General features: G+C 45.8%; 2 pseudogenes across 2 annotated transcripts; both read left to right on the top strand.

Moving 5' to 3' along the window:
* The first annotated feature begins 8,201 nt into the window (after positions 1 to 8,201).
* On the top strand, positions 8,202 to 12,523 carry LOC120702509 (annotated as a pseudogene). Its single transcript, XR_005686422.1, has 8 exons — positions 8,202 to 8,708; positions 8,820 to 9,831; positions 9,918 to 9,982; positions 10,089 to 10,144; positions 10,653 to 10,756; positions 10,871 to 10,943; positions 11,040 to 11,220; positions 12,092 to 12,523. The product of XR_005686422.1 is annotated as a BUD13 homolog (transcript).
* Positions 12,524 to 12,782: 259 nt separating this feature from the next.
* Positions 12,783 to 15,848, top strand: LOC120702510 (annotated as a pseudogene). The gene is made up of 5 exons (XR_005686423.1): positions 12,783 to 13,186; positions 13,889 to 14,009; positions 14,092 to 14,183; positions 14,818 to 14,914; positions 15,133 to 15,848. The product of XR_005686423.1 is annotated as a hypersensitive-induced response protein 4-like (transcript).
* Positions 15,849 to 16,073: the final 225 nt, after the last annotated feature.

Here is a 16,073-nt window from a genome sequence, read left to right as displayed (position 1 = left end):
TTGTATTAGTTCGTTTCTATAATGTCTTGCTGCACATTGGAAGTGGCACTACACATCGAGAGCAACCCGGAACACAAGGAGTTCGAGGAGACTGCCATGGATGATGACTAAGGATGGCAGTGGGTTCGGGTCGGGTCGGATATCCGCGGATTTTGGGTCCGTGGGTTTCGGTTTCGGGGTTTAATTTTTGTTCACGGATTTTCGGGTTTGGGTACCCGAAATATAGCGGGTTTGGGGCGGATCTTTATTTTAACCCATGGATATCCAATGAAGACCCGAAAGATTCAACCGTCCGATGGTCTGTTGGCTTCCCGCTGGGTTGCCTAGCGTGTGGGAGGTCCAGAGGACCAGAGGTGGGACCGGGCTCGTGCTTTTGCCAGGGGAGAGCAGGTGGCATGGGCAGGCGCAGGTGCATGGCTACGTGCGTGGTTTGCTGGGCCCGCTTGTCAGCGTGTTTGAGGCTGAGAGGGAGCGTGCTCGCGAGCGTGACATTTACTGCTGGTTGGTGCCATTCGAGGCTTGAAGGCTAGGCGCCTGGGTCTGCGTGTCAGCTGTTGGAGTGCTGCATGTGACCGTTTGTGGAGGCTGGGTGAGTAGTATTTGCATGTACTATTACACTATTTGTGCTGGTTTGTGAAAAAATAGTTCGGGTTTCAGGTTATCCGTAGGGTTTCGGATATCTGCGGGTTTTGGTGTAACACCCTAATTCAAATTTTCAGCTTGAATAATAAATTTAATTGGTTTTAATTAAATTTCTAAGGTTTTTGGTGATTAGACTTGCATTTAATCTAATTTTTGTTCCTAAATTAATTAAAATTTTCCTAGATTAAAACTTTGTTGCTGCATTCATGCTGGTGCATGGTTTTGATTATTTGAGTGTGGTTTGAATTCAAATTTGTATTTGAATTCAAACTTTATTTGATTTAGAAATAGAAAAGTGATAGGAAAAAGAATTAGAAAAGGAAAAGAGGTTTGGATCAGTGAACCCAAAACCCAGCCCAAATCCAAAACAAGAAACCCAGCTCACAGCCCAACCCAACCCGAAGCGGCCCATGGCCCACTCTCCTTTTTCCCACCCAAACCTGGCAGCCCGTTCACTCCCCACACGGGCCCAGCCACTCCCTCTCTTCCCCACGGCCCGTCTCCCTCGCCTTTCCCCCCCCCCCGCAGCCCACGCCGCGCAGCGCTCCCCTCCCACGGCCTGCCCCGCGGCCTGCCTCCGCCTCCCGAACCCAGCCCTGCTCTCGCGCTCCCTCTTCCCCACGCCGGCCCAGACCGCCCCGCTCAGCCCGAGCGCCCGCGCAGGCCCGCTTCGCCCCCTCTCCGCCGGCCCCGCTCGCCAGCCAGCGCAACGCGCACGCGCCCCGGCCCATCCCCGCGCCTGACCCCAGCCAGCGCCCACCCGCGCGTCGCCTTTCCCCTCGCTGCAGCTCGGGCCCGCCTGTCGGTCCCGTCCCCTTCCTCCGCTTCCCCCCTCTGCGCTCGCGCAAACGACCCGAGATCCCCGCCGAGGATCTCTCCGCGGCCTTTCCCAAACCTGCACGCCGAAATCTCCGCTCCTCCCTTTATTTGGCCCCGCGGAACCCTGTGCCCCATCCTTCCCTCCCCCACAGCCACCAGACTCAAGCCGCAGCCGCCCCGCTAACACCGCTCCGGAACAGGGCCCTGCGCCGCCGTGGCCTAACCCCTCTGTCGCCCTCCAGCCTCGACAAGTCGCCACAGGAGCTCCGCCCGGAGGCCCCGGACTTCGCCGAGCCCGCAGCCTCCGACCTCGGCCCCGCTGCGCACGGGATTTCCCGTGGTGAAGCTCCGTCGAGCCGCCCCTACGCCGCCCCGATTTCCACCCTGCGACACCTCCCGTCGACTTCTACGGCCGGCGTCAGCATCGCGCGAGGGTAACGAACACTCCATGCCCGTTTCCCGCCCTTTTTGCTTTCTGTAGCACCTAGATGGCATCGCCGGCGACCTAGGATCGCCCCTCGCCGCGGCATGCCTCACCGAGCCCTGACCCGCTCCTTGGATGTGCCCAGGAGGGTTCGCCGTCGTGTCTACTGCCTCCCTGACCCTTTTCCCGGTCGAAACCACCCCCAGACCGTCGATTTCGTGAATCCCGGCGAACTTCGCGCCGCGCCGCCGCGGACGGAGCCGCCGGCGGGCGAGCGCCGCCGCCCCCGCGCGCGGGATGGCTTCCAGCCGTTAGATCGGAAACCAATGCCCTGGATTAGATCCAAAACCTGTCTGTTATGAGCCTCTCGATTCAGATCTGACGGCTGCGATTCAAAGATAACGGTTCGCCGGTCATTTTGCATAAGAACCCCTCTGTTTTGTTCGAATCAACCCGCCATCCTTCTTAGTTCAAAACTATTCCCAGTTTAGTTCCTGTTTTTTTTCACTTAGGCCCCTGCACTTTCCGGTATTAGTACCCGCCGTCCAGAGCTATCAGTTTTGCACGATAGCCCTTAGATCTAATTGTTAATTACGTTTTAGCCCTCAGTTTTTGTAGAAAACCCCCTGAAACCTTAGTTTTCTTACAAATAAGCCCCTGAACCTAGTTTTTAGCCTAGAATACGCGTTTTAGCTCCGTTTTTAGCGTTCTTTATGTCCACGCGATCGTTGTAACGCGTAGAATAGTTTTAGACTAGTTTAATGTGCTGTTTTTATGTATTGATGTACTGTTTCTTAGCTTTTTGTTAGTGTTTGCCTGTATGCTTATTTTGTGCATTGTTTTGGCCACGTGCTCGTGAGTAGACGTTGAGCTACCGGAGGAGCATCAGTACCAGTGCCAAGATCCGTCTTCCGAGCAGTTTGAGCAGCAGCCAGAGCAGTACGAGGAAGGCAAGTATAACATGAACAACCTATCACCTTTAAATACATTTTCATACTGCATTTTAATACTGTATGCCTATAAGGACATTCCTAGCCACTTTATATCCTTTATATATACCTTTGGGTTGCATTTTGGTTAGTTGTGCTAGGTTGCTGCGCTATAACACACTCTGGTCCTTTTTAATTAAATTGATTAATATTTTACTTGAACTTAATTCTGAGAGTGGCACTCTGTGTGGCTTGAGTGGCTCACTTCTCGTTAAAAGATGTTTTTTTAGAAACATGGTTTAGGGGGCCAGCACGGTGCTTACTGCCTGGTTGGCCACTCTCCATAAGGACCGGTTCATAGAGCGACAACCTGGGACAACAGCGCTACCACAAGGCTAGAATGGGATAGACTTGGCGTAATAATTAGATCTTTTTGGTTTGGAGTAACTTACCTGCGGGGCAAGAGTAGTAAGCTTCAATGGTCCCTGCTCCTCCGGCTTGGTCTGTGCTACGTGCTTGTACCCCTGGAGGTGGGCCCCATCGTCGCCGACCTAACTCTCGCGGTTACGCCTTACCAACGAGATTCTTTTTAAAGGCCTCGTAGTGAGTCGCTGGCCATCTCACCTAAGGAAGTGTGATGAACAACTGGCGTAGCTCACGACTTGTGGGTAAAGATGTGCAACCTCTGCAGAGTGTAAAACTGGTATACTAGCCGTGCTCACGGTTATGAGCGGCCCAGATCCTCCTTTTGATTAGTGAAGTTATCTCCTTCCGACGAGGGAGGTGCTTCTCGGGGTTACCTTGGTGGCTTGGTTTTGGTATGGTTCTCAGTAGTAGTATAATTAATTCTGATTAATTACTATGTAACTGGGTTAATGGTAATTCATCAACTCGTAGTAAATAGTTTTAATAAAATTTTGCCAACACTTAAAAGCTAATGCAGTTGAGTCAGCCAGCCTAGAGCCTCATAGTTTGTGTTATACTTGTTGAGTACAAGTTGTGTACTCACTCTTGCCTCTTCTCTACCTTTTCCTCTTGGCTACGCTACTGCTGCTCAGTTCCTGCCGACATGAGGGAGTTCGTCCAGCGCTACCAGGACTACGAGGACTTCTAGGTGCTTCGTCTCCCAGTCGACGTCCCTGTGGCGCCCTGCTTCAGCTTCGGAGAGCTTTTTCGTATTTTGTACTTCGCTTCCGCTGTATCAGACATTTTGTCATTATTGTAATAAATAACATTCGTATTCGCTTTATTATGTCTTTTTACGTGATATGTGCTATGATATACTGTTCATTCTGTTGTATATACGTGTGACTTGATCCTGGCACGTATATGATTGCTCGGTTTATGTCCTTTTATAAACCGGGTGTTACATTTGGTTTCGGGGATGAATTTTCACCCGAAACAGTATTCGGGGCGGGTTCGGGTTTTAAATTCAGATTTTGGTTTTGGGTGCCCAGATACTCCACCCGATTCGAACCCGGCCCGTTGCCATCCTTAATGATGACATGGAAGGTGCGTACTTCATCAATCTTATATGATGAGCTAATGTTTGGCCATGCAATTAGCTATGAGCTTCTCTTTAAAAACCAATCCATCTCTAATATGAAATTTGATGAATTGAACTTCTATTTTATCCTGATTTGAGTTAAAGAATATTGTGATCTTAACCAACTCTCAGTAAAATTTGAACAATTGTTAAATGACTCTTATTCTTCAGTCACACTCTATTCCACCTCCATGCACTTTTCTCAGATAAATGTTGTATTCAACATATCCCTCCAACAAAAATGTATTCAACCTTGATGCATTTTTCTTAGAGAAGTGAATATCCGTCCAACCAAACTCCATCTAAATAGGCCAATTAAAATTGCTCACTTTCCACTGAAAGTGGTCGTTTCTGTTTGTTATTATGTGCATACTAGCTAGAGAAGAACTCTCTGCTATCCACACATATAGCATCATAGTCTGCTTGTCTGACTCCCACTAAACTCCCATTAGAATGCTCTCTGGGGTAAGTCTGACCCCATGCATAATACCTGGAAAGAAAGCTTTCAACTCTCTAGTTGTGAAGTTTCTTGCTGACAAATAATGTCAATTTATGATTTTGAATATATTCTTTCAGCTATTTCTTATTAAAAGCATTGCAGTGGTGGTGTCAGGCTATTAATGTTGAATTTATGATTTTAATTTCAGTAATGCTATCTGTACCCAAATGTCATATGACTCGTATCAGAGATCTTGTGATCACTGGAATTGTGAAACTAAGATCAAGTAGCCCAGATCCCTCCTCTGGTCCTAGAACCTCAAATGTCAATCTTGAATCGATTAACATGCGTATGGGATTATTGAAGATAACTAGCGATGCAACAAAAGCTAACAATGCTGAAACTGAGTCATCATAAGATGAGGTGATTGATGAAAAACAAGGGTTATTGGCAAGACGGCCTTTGGTATATCTAGGGTTTTCTGAGGCACAGATTAAAAAGTTGAAAGAAAAGTATGTTCTTGTTGAGAACGTAGATCAAGATATGGCTATCAAGTTGATTGATGATGCGCAGAAATCATCTGAAGCAAAGGAAAGACAAACCTCATTTAAATTAAAGTTCTAAATAGCCGGCTATAGCCACCGCTATAGCCTACTATAGCTTTTGAGAGAGAGGAGAAAGCTAGGATATCCATCTTTTAGCTCTAAAACACTAAATTCGCTAATAGACAACTATATCTCGCTCTAGCCTCTAAATTAAGAGTTATTTAGCCAGCTAAATCATATAAATTAGTCTATATTTATTGTTTGTTTAGTATTGAACTTCGTCATTTACAAAATTTAGTATTTTGTTAGTGATGTGATGGGGGAATGAAATCCAAGACGTACTTTAGTACATACAGTTTTCTTGATTTCATGTTTATATGCAAAATTGCTAATAGATTATGCATGGTGTAGAAGTAGAAATACATAATTGTGATAATCTTCTAGAAGATTAGAGAGTATGCATGACCATGGTTACCATGCTTCATGGTGAAATATGGAATACTCTAGAAATTAGATATTTGTATGATTGAATAAATACAAGGAAAAGATGGACACATGGTAAAACCATATGAGCTATAGACTCAATAGGGGTGCTCCTCTCTCCTGTTGCCACACCATGGCATAAAAGGTCTCAAGTAGAAGATGACAAGATTGCCATGTAGTGTAGTAGTGTCATGGTAGGGTAGTCAGATAAAGAGTGCAATAGTCTTGTGTTGTAATAAGTTTGTAGTGTGGGTATAATGTCCACAAAAGAAGTTGATGTCATGGTTAGTGGACTGATTTCTCAACATATGATATTTATACAACTGCTACATAGGTTAGCTAGGCTGTAGCCCGCTATAGCCTTTCCTAGTCTCTACAAACATCAAATGCTAAATGCTTTAGCCCGCTATCAATGCACACATGTTGCACCACGAATTTGAATTTAAAGCAAAAAGCCATTAGATTAAGCACAATGATGAAGGAAATCAAAAGATTACTTAAGGATAACATAACTATTTGTTGCCATGAAATACCATACAATTATCCTGTGGTATGTATGCAAATAATCAACCCCTGTCAGATTCTGATGTCACTGAGATTTGTGCTATGCTTGGAGTTACCAGGGAAAGTCTTAATAATATTTATACTTCTTCTATTGGTTTCATCAAGGGGATTTTTCTCTGTACATGAGCGATGATCGTTTATTAGTCGACTGCAATTTGGATGGACTATCAGGATGTAAGATACCGACTGAAACACATAAGGTCACTAGAGCAAGATCAAGAACAATGATAAAGTATATTCTTCTTGTGGAGAAAGAAATAGTCTTTAAAGCCTTTGCCAGACCGTGGTTTCCACAGTAAACACAATTGCATCTTGATTACTGGAAATGGCCAACCTAGTGTGAGCACTCGAGTACTGTTGCGCTGGCTTAGTGATCTCTTGGATGTTCCAATTTATGGTTTTTTTAATGGAAATTCGTTTGGGGCTGAGATGTACTGTATATACAGGTTTGGGTCAAAGAATCGGGGCCTTAGATGTTTGCCTTCCCATCCCTTACCTTATCTGGCTAGGTCTTTTTCCATACGAGATTAAAGGGCACACTACTAAAATGGAGAAAATGCAAGAAGATAAGCTGACCACTCTAATGCTGAATCAGTATATTGTTGGGTTGAAAACTCAGAACCGGGCCTGCTTGGACCATGGAATAAAATCAATCTAAGCCAGGCAAGGCATTTCCTCTCCGTTCTCATGTGCTCTCTCGATCCTGTTCTCTAGCTCTCTATTGTGTTCGTGTGTGATCTTGTTGTGTGCTTCAGAACCCGTTTCCTAACAATTCTCACCTGTTGATGCTAAAAAGACGATTCTCACCTGTTATCTCGACGGTGCAACAAACATTGCCGCAGTTGCGTTGGGCTCTGTGTGACAGAGTTGATGGATACGCGACGTACAAGCGAACTGATTGTACTACTATTTGTACAGGCACGTTCCTTCAATCTCTTGCAAAATTGTGTTTGCATAACATAGATTTGATTTTCTGGACCTTCATCTGGATACGATGAGATTTCATCGCGAGGGCCAGGGACGGGTCTGAAAATTTAGCAGTTAAAACAATCGAGTTTAAAGTGAGTTGTTTATAGATCTTTTAAAACTGGCCCTGTTTAGTTCCTCCTTAAAATTTTCACCTCATCACATTAGATATTTGAACATATGCATAGAGTATTAAATATAAATGAAAAATAACTAATTTCAAAGATTGCGACAACTTTGGGAGATGAATTTTTTAATCCTAATTAATCCTTGATTTGACAATGTAGTGCTATAGTAAACATATGCTAATGATAAATTAATTGAGTTTAATAAATTCATTTCATAATTTTCGGACACATTATGTAATTATTTTTTTATTATTAGTATGAACACCACTTCCGACGTCCCGTGCAAGATTCGATGTGATATTGACGCCACAAAATTTTTCACCCCTGAATTTAAACACCCCTAAAACAATCTAGTCGGGTGCCACAGGAAAGAGGTCGCCGCATGGGAAAAGAGAACATATTAGGTGCAAACCAATCTCTATGTGCAAACCGTACTTATTTCAATCTGATCATCGGATCTAACATCCAAAGAGTATGAGAATTTTGGGTAATTCTATAATTAACCGTCCACCTTTGAATTGAGTAATCACACTTTTGCAAATCCCTCTCCCACTCTCCCTGCGCCCCCTTGGATGTTGATTTGGTGGTCTAGATTGAAATTTGTACGGTTTGCGTGAAAAAATTGATGTGCACCTAATATATTTCCATGGGAGAGAGCACCGGCGTGTGGTCGTGTGGGATCGGCCGACCTTCTTCCCTTTCCGAGTTAACGAAGCCGGCCCGGCCCAGCTGAAGAGTCCACACGCGCTCCCTCCGCCTCTCGCATCTCCCGACCCGACCCCGCCAGGCACCGCTGCACCGGTCGTCGCCGGCGCGACGGACTTGAGCGGTGCATCGCGCCCGGCTGCTGCGGCAAGTGGGCGGAGCAGGATAGCAGCGGCCGCTCGGCTAAGCAGCCAGCTGATTCGCTTCCGTCTACTGGCTTTGCTTTCGGGGATTTGGGGATCCGGCACCGCACCGGCGGAAAGGGGGTCAGCCAGCCATGGCGGCGAGGCAGCCGCCGCCGTCGTCCGCCTCCGCGCCCGCGGGGGGGCTCTCCATGAAGGAGTACCTCAAGAGGTACCAGTCGGGCCCGGGCGCCGACGGGGACCAGAAGAAGGCGAAGAAGAAGACGAAGAAGAAGCCCAAGCCCGCCGCCGGGGGAGGCGGGGTGCTCATCGTCGACGAGGACCCTGTGTGGCAGAAGCCCGTACGGGTGGAGGACGACGAGCCCGCGTCGTCAGGTACGCTGCCCATTCTGACTTCTGAGCCCCGAAACAAACCCTAAGTCGTAGTGCGAGTTCTGGATGGATTGGTGAGGGATTTTGAATTTGGGGTTGGGTTCGTGGTTGCAGGTGACGACAGGCCTCTGGTGGATGAGGACATCGAGGTCAAGCGGATGCGCCGCCTGGAGGCAATACGCACGGCGCGGCCGTACAACGCCATTGCGGAGGACGGCAGCGGGTGGGTCACTGTGGCGGCCCCGGAGGAGCAGGGTGGTGGGTCGACCCGCCGCCGCAGGAATGACACGCCGTCACCGGAGCGGGGAGGTGCTGGGAGCAAGGACTTTTCTCCTCCACGTCGGAGGCAGCGGCGTGACACGCCCTCACCTAAGCCTGGTGATGCTGCTGGGAAGGAAATCTCGCCACCGAAGCAGAGGCGGAGGCGCCAGGACACACCATCGCCAAAGGGCAACGGTGCAGCTGATCAGGATGACATGTCACCACCACGAAAGCCTAGGAGGCAACAAGACCCCTCGCCACCGAGGAGACGTGCTCGTAATGACTTTGAGGAGCCCCAGGACCTCGAGCTGCTGAGGAGGCGTGTGAGACATGACTCTGAGGAGCCGCAGGACATGTCACCACCACGAAGGCATAGGCATGATTCAGAGGAGCCGCAGGACATGCCACCACCACGGAGGCGAATGCGGCATGATTCTGAGGAGCCTCAGGACATGTCACCACCACGAAGGCGTAGGCATGATTCAGAGGAGCCCCAAGACATGTCACCACCACGGAGGCGAATGAGACATGATTCAGAGGAGCCGCAAGACCTCTCTGTGCCACGTCGAAGAGCACGGCATGACTTAGAGGAACCCAAAGACTTATCCCAACCTCGGCGACGGAGACGGCATGATTCAGAAGAGCCCGAAGACATGCCACCACAGAGGAGGAAGTACCAGGACTCTACAAAGGTGGATGATCTGTCGCCTCCAAGAAGGAGAAATATGGGGCAAAATCCAGATTTTTCACCACCAAGGAAGGGTAAGAAGGAAGGAGCCCAAAAACAGGCAAGGAAAGCTGGACTGATGACAGCAGAGGAAGTTAAAGAGGACATCAAAAAGATTAAGGAGGATGAGATGCTCAAGTGAGTGACGACTACACATCTAAGAATAGATATGCTTGCCCATTGATTGAAACTTATTATATATTTATTTGTTGTTTTGTTATTAGGTTCGCAGCGTAGGATCCCTCATTGGTTGGGAAAGGGGCAAAGGCTGTATTCCGAGATAAGGAAGGTATGGCATATGCAGTATGCACAGCTTGTTTTGGTTATTTTGTTGTCTGTTTACCCATATAACCGTACTATATTCTTGCGCTAACATAGCTGGTAATGTTTTCCAGGGAAACGGATAAGTGAAGAAGAGATGCGCAAGTCAAAGGAATCTGAAAAGCCGAAGGTAGATAGATGTTCTTCTTGAACCTCTATTTTCTAGTCATCTGTGTCTGTATCTTCTGAAATGTTCTGTGGTGCATGGAATTTCTCATGTGGTTCTACCATGAGTCTATAGATTGGGGAGCACAGTTTTCCACATTTATCTGTCTTGAGCCTTGATATTTTGGTAATTAGGAAATATTTCTTGCATTTTTTTAAAACAAGTGAAACCTGTCATGAAACTTATCTTTCCTTTCACCAGTACTATAAAGAGCAATTGTTTCTAAGCACCGATTTTAAGCTGTTCATATGAGAGAGAATGTACAGTAGGCTATCAAATTACCTACTAAACAATATATTTGTGCAGCTTCCCCCACCTTGTACCTATAAATGTCAGAACAGACTTGAAGCTTATTGCTGGGGTTATGATAAATTTGTCCTTCCCCATACTAGTTGTAAATATGTCTAATCAAAAGCAAGTTCCTTGTTTTAGCTTTTAATAAAATGACCTATGTTGTACCCATCATGGGCAGGAAATACATATAGAATGGGGTAAAGGATTGGCGCAGAAGCGAGAAGCCGAGGCTAGATTAAAAGAGCTTGAAGCTGAGAAGAGTAAACCATTTGCTCGAACAAGGTACTTGACAGATGTTGCCTATCTGTGTTTTTTCTTAATTCTTTGTTTAGTTAGGTGTGTATCTGTCTGAACTTCCCTTGCATGTATTTGACGGTTAGCTGGTTCTCCTTGTAGGGATGACCCTGAGCTTGACTCTATGCTAAAAAACAGAATCCGATGGGGTGATCCTATGGCTCACCTTGTCAAGGTAACTGCGATTTGATTGGAGTGGCTTGGTTGCCTGTTGAACACTATTTGTCTATTTCTTCTGTACAATTGCTGATATTGTGCTAATTTATTGCAGAGGAAAGATCCAGAATTTCTCCTTGAAGACTTTGGAGACGATGAAAAGATGAAAGAATCTGGTTTCATAGTTCCCCAAAATATACCTAGTTACAGTTGGCTGAAACGTGGAGTAGACCCCCCTCCAAATCGTTATGGCATAAAGCCTGGGCGTCACTGGGATGGCGTGGATCGCAGTAATGGTATGCACCTGACAATGTCACTACCAATTTTAGCTTATAACCTCATGTCCTCATGCAGCATGCAAGCGGCAAAAGGTTTACCTGAGCTTGAATGTTACCTTCCTGCTTAGAGTCATCTATCACATATGCAGGCTGGTATCAGTGTATCACTAATACAGAGCACAACCATAGTCTGGGCTGCTTTACTTCACTTTTTTTTTAGCCTTTCTTAATATCCCTTTTAGGAGATTGTAGTAAATTAGTCAATTTACAAGAGCATAGCAATAGGTGAAACTTCACCATTTTAACCTGCCCAACTAGTCATTTGTGCTAGGTGTCTGTTACCTCACACAATTAATATGTTTGCTCATTTGCATATCTTGTGGGTTTATTTATCAGCAAACTTTCTTGTATGATAGCATCCATGAGTTTTGCTGACCTTGGCAGGACATGGCAATATGCCCGTCAACTAACCACATGCCCATATAAGAAACATGTGGTTTTGAGCTTAACACAGAATCTGTAAAATTCTGTAAGGAGAGCTATTGTCAATGGAGTTATTAACTTGAGAGCTTTTTTCTATCATTGAGAGAATATTAAATTTCAAACAAGATAAGTTTGCCCGCATGGGTTGTTTAAGCTGGGTTTGGTTGTTAATGGATGAACATGGTTGGAGAGGAGAGAACCTCTGAAAATATTTGCTTTCTGTTTTTCCGTTGTATGCTAATCTTCATGTTCAAGGCCAGCTTAGCCTGGGGATTTGCACAGCATATCTTGTGTGTATTTTAAAGTTGCTGACCTTTGGGCTAATTGGTATTTTGGTGTACACTGTTTGCAACAACTGTGGCATGAACCTGACACAAGTTCTAAATCTGTTCCCATTTCTTTCCAGGATTTGAGAAGGACATGTTCAAGCTAAAGAACGAGAAGCAAGCAATGGAGCAAGAGGCCTATCTTTGGTCTGTGTCAGATATGTGATCCCAGCTGCTGTTCCAAGACATGAATTCTGAAGGGACTAATGTGGTCTGAAGGAAGAAACAAAGAGACTATTCAAACGTTTTTCTTTAAACACACAAAATGACCACGCTGGTGGGTGCTGTGTTTGCTGGAAAGCCCAATGAAGCATTGATTTTGTTACATGTATTTGTTGAAACTTGTTACTACTCGTACTTCTTTTGTTATCCTTGACATTTTGTAATATAGGTAGACATACATGCTGCAAAGACGCAGTTTTTGGACTAGTACAGAAGATGAGATTTGGAGTGAATAGTTTGTCACTTTCTGCTGCTTTCCATGTGAATAGTTTGTCTCCGTTTTGAATCTAGGAAGATTTGGAGTCTCTGGATCTGCACTTGTCTTGTCAATTAGAACGCCATCCGAAGCAGGAAACCGCAGGGTGATTACTGAGTACGTCACGCCAAGTCCGTGACATCGATCACGTATTCACGTTCGATCATGATCAATATTCTGTGCCGTTTTGCTTTTGATCTGAATTTCCTGCCGTTTTGACCGCGATACAAACTGCTTTCCATCCAAGTCACGTTCAGTTTTTTAATAAGCCCTCGCGTCAGGTCGCGCCGCGTGATCGAATATAGCCCAAGCAAACCTTGGTCCAAGCCCATCGTTCGAGTTGGAGAGGCTCGCAAGCGGAGAACAGAGGGGACACGCAGGCGAGGGCGGTGCCGCCGGCGCGAGATCGAGAGGGACCCCATCCCCCGCCGACGCGACGCTGTTCGAGGGCTGAGCCGAATTCGTCGCCGCCGGAGCCGGAGCGCAGGGAGCCCGAGATGGTGAACGCGTTCTTCGTGTTCTGCGGGTGCGTGGACCAGGCCAGCGTGGCGGTGGTGGAGAAGTGGGGGCGCTTCGTCCGCCTCGCCGAGCCGGGCCTCCATTTCTTCAACCCCTTCGCCGGGGAGTGCGTCGCGGGGTCCCTCACCACCCCACCCGCGTCCAGTCCCTCGACGTCCGCGTCGAGACCAAGACCAAGGTTTGCCGGTTCTGCTCCCCCATCTGTTCTGCTCTGTTCCAGGCTGTCTAGCTCCCCTTCCCAATCCTGTGCTGGTACGATTGCCTATGTTAGATGTTGAAATTGATCAACCTCGGGGGGTTCAGTCCTGGAATTCACCAGTGCTCGGTGAATAAGTCGCCCAGCTGTGTGCGGTTCTGATCAGTACTTGTGCTAGATTGATGGTTTAGTTTTTGGGATCATGTGAAATTGCATCCTGCTGTGGACAGTGGACTGGGGGTATCCTTTTGGTTGCAGAACTCCAGGTCCAGGATAGGGTTATGCTTTACCGTGCGAAGGGAATTGGAATCACTTTACATGGTCTGTGGAGTAGTGGTAACCTGTTTTTCCTGTAGATTAATTAATGTGGGACTCTGGGATATTGGAAGAACATCATTGATGACATTATATCTGACAACTGAAATTTGAGTTTCTGAGTAGTAAAATTTGTGAGCTGCGGAGTAACTGATCCGGACGCTGCAGTTGTTCTGTGGTGACACAGACTCGACCGTTCCTTTTTCGTGCTAGATTTGGAAGTGTGGCTGTAACAACACTAAATCACATATGTCAACCATGTGACGGGCCAGCTGTGTAGCCTGTTTACAGATGAAGTGAAATACTAAATAGTTTTCTATGGTGCTTGTTTCTTGCTAAAATAACTGATGACTTACTTTTCCTTTGCAGGATAATGTCTTCGTCCAGCTGATTTGCACAATTCAATATCGTGTTGTCAAGGAACATGCTGACGATGCATTCTATGAGTTGCAGAATCCCCAACAGCAAATTCAGGCCTACGTCTTTGATGGTGAATTATTGATAGTGCACTAGTTATTTTGTACTGTTTCTCTAAAGTATAAGTTGACACTTTAACTTTTCGTGATAAATAGTTGTTCGGGCCATAGTTCCAAGAATGAATCTGGATGATCTTTTCGAGCAAAAGAATGATGTGGCAAAATCTGTACTTGAGGAGCTTGAAAAGGTAATTTAAAGGCCAGTTTTCACTCGTAGTCTGGGATTGCCTCAAAATTATTGATACACATACTCTTGCAGTGACGCATCTGATGATTGTTTTTTCACTTGTTTACATGTATTGTTCACATTCATGTTACATGGTTTCATGGATTCAAATACATTTTGCTGATACTCTGCTTTTAATTAGCAATCTGTTCTTTGACCACCTTAGCATAAACTTTATCTCTCTGTCCCTTGTAAATGCTCACAGTTTGCTTTGATTCAGTACATCCTAATCATGCTTTGTTGCCTCTGGCCGTTTTATTTTCAGTATGTGTTAAACATGTCTATTATAAGGAGGATAGTTCCATAATACAATATTACAATTTGATGGAACTTGGTTGTGCCAAGTACTGCAAGGATTCTTATATAAACAACATGCTTAATGGTTTTGAACACTATGCTTGTTTCTGATGAATCGGAATCGTATTTGGTTGATATTACCCCATGCTTGATTGGATTTGTATTATTTAGTGTCTCTCGAAACAATATTTCCTCTGCATTACTTAATTTTAAGGATTCGAGGTTAGTTCAATGTTTTTTTGTATGCGGCTTCTGTTCTGTCTTTCTTTGCATTTAAATAAACTCTTGCTGCTGTTCAGGTAATGGCAGATTATGGTTACAGCATTGAGCACATTCTCATGGTTGATATCATTCCTGACGCTGCTGTGCGGAAAGCAATGAATGAGATAAATGCAGGTATTGTGCTGTTTTTATTCATGCAGAACTGCTTCCAGGTTATACAGCTTGGGAAATGTCAACTGAACTTTGTTCATGAAGTTAAAACATAATGTTGCTTTTGTATGCTATCCTTTTATAGCCATGCTTCCTTTAAGTTTTCATCTTATCTCTGGCTTTGAGTAGCATTTTCAACCATTTGCATATGTGCTCAATTAACTGATTAACTCTTATTGCAGCCCAAAGGCTTCAGTTGGCAAGCGTCTACAAAGGAGAAGCAGAGAAGATTCTTTTGGTGAAGAAGGCAGAAGCAGAAGCAGAGGCGAAATATCTCTCCGGTGTCGGCATTGCCAAGCAGCGGCAAGCTATAACCGACGGCCTCAGGGAGAACATCCTGAACTTCTCGCACTCGGTGTCCGGCACCAGCGCCAAGGAAGTCATGGACCTGATCATGGTCACGCAGTACTTTGACACCATCAAGGAGCTCGGGGATGGCTCGAAGAACACCACGGTGTTCATCCCCCATGGCCCGGGCCACGTGAAAGATATCAGCGAGCAGATCCGGGACGGCATGATGCAGGCCTCGAGCAGCAACGTGTAGACCACTCGTTCACGTTGGTACACACGGCTGGAGACGCCTCAGCTCGGGCTGAGCCTCGAGCTAATCTGTTTAAGTGTTTGTAGTATTAGATCGTTAGTGGTAAATAACGAGCGCTAGGACTTTCGGCTTGTCATCTGGAGTTGTATGCGGTCCTGAAACTAGTGTGGATGAATTTTCGTATGAGATAATGTCCAGGCTGTACGCGTTTTTGCATGTTCTTTTCTAACTACTATACAAGTTACATAGTGATCTGCCCTTTTAGACAGTGTATAGCGCTTCAGTTGATACGTGGGTGTGGATTTTTGCCTGTGCAGAATACTACTAGTGAATTGAAGCATTTATGGTTGGAAAATCTTTACATGGCTCAGCTCCTGTAATTTTGCACGCTTGTTTCTGTCAGTGGCACAGAACAGATTTTCATCGTTTGATTATTCCGTGTATGGTCTGTTCATCTCACAGTCACTTGCTGCAACAGATTGCTGGCTGTGCTCACAGTCACAGTACCTGGGCTGGAACCAGAGATTAAGCAGAACGCTGAATTTGCATTTGCATGAATGCAGGACACACACACACACACAC

This window comes from Panicum virgatum, chromosome 4K (assembly GCF_016808335.1).
Source record: "Panicum virgatum strain AP13 chromosome 4K, P.virgatum_v5, whole genome shotgun sequence".
Classification (NCBI taxonomy): domain Eukaryota; kingdom Viridiplantae; phylum Streptophyta; class Magnoliopsida; order Poales; family Poaceae; genus Panicum; species Panicum virgatum.
This window is presented reverse-complemented; position numbering and strand designations above follow the sequence as displayed.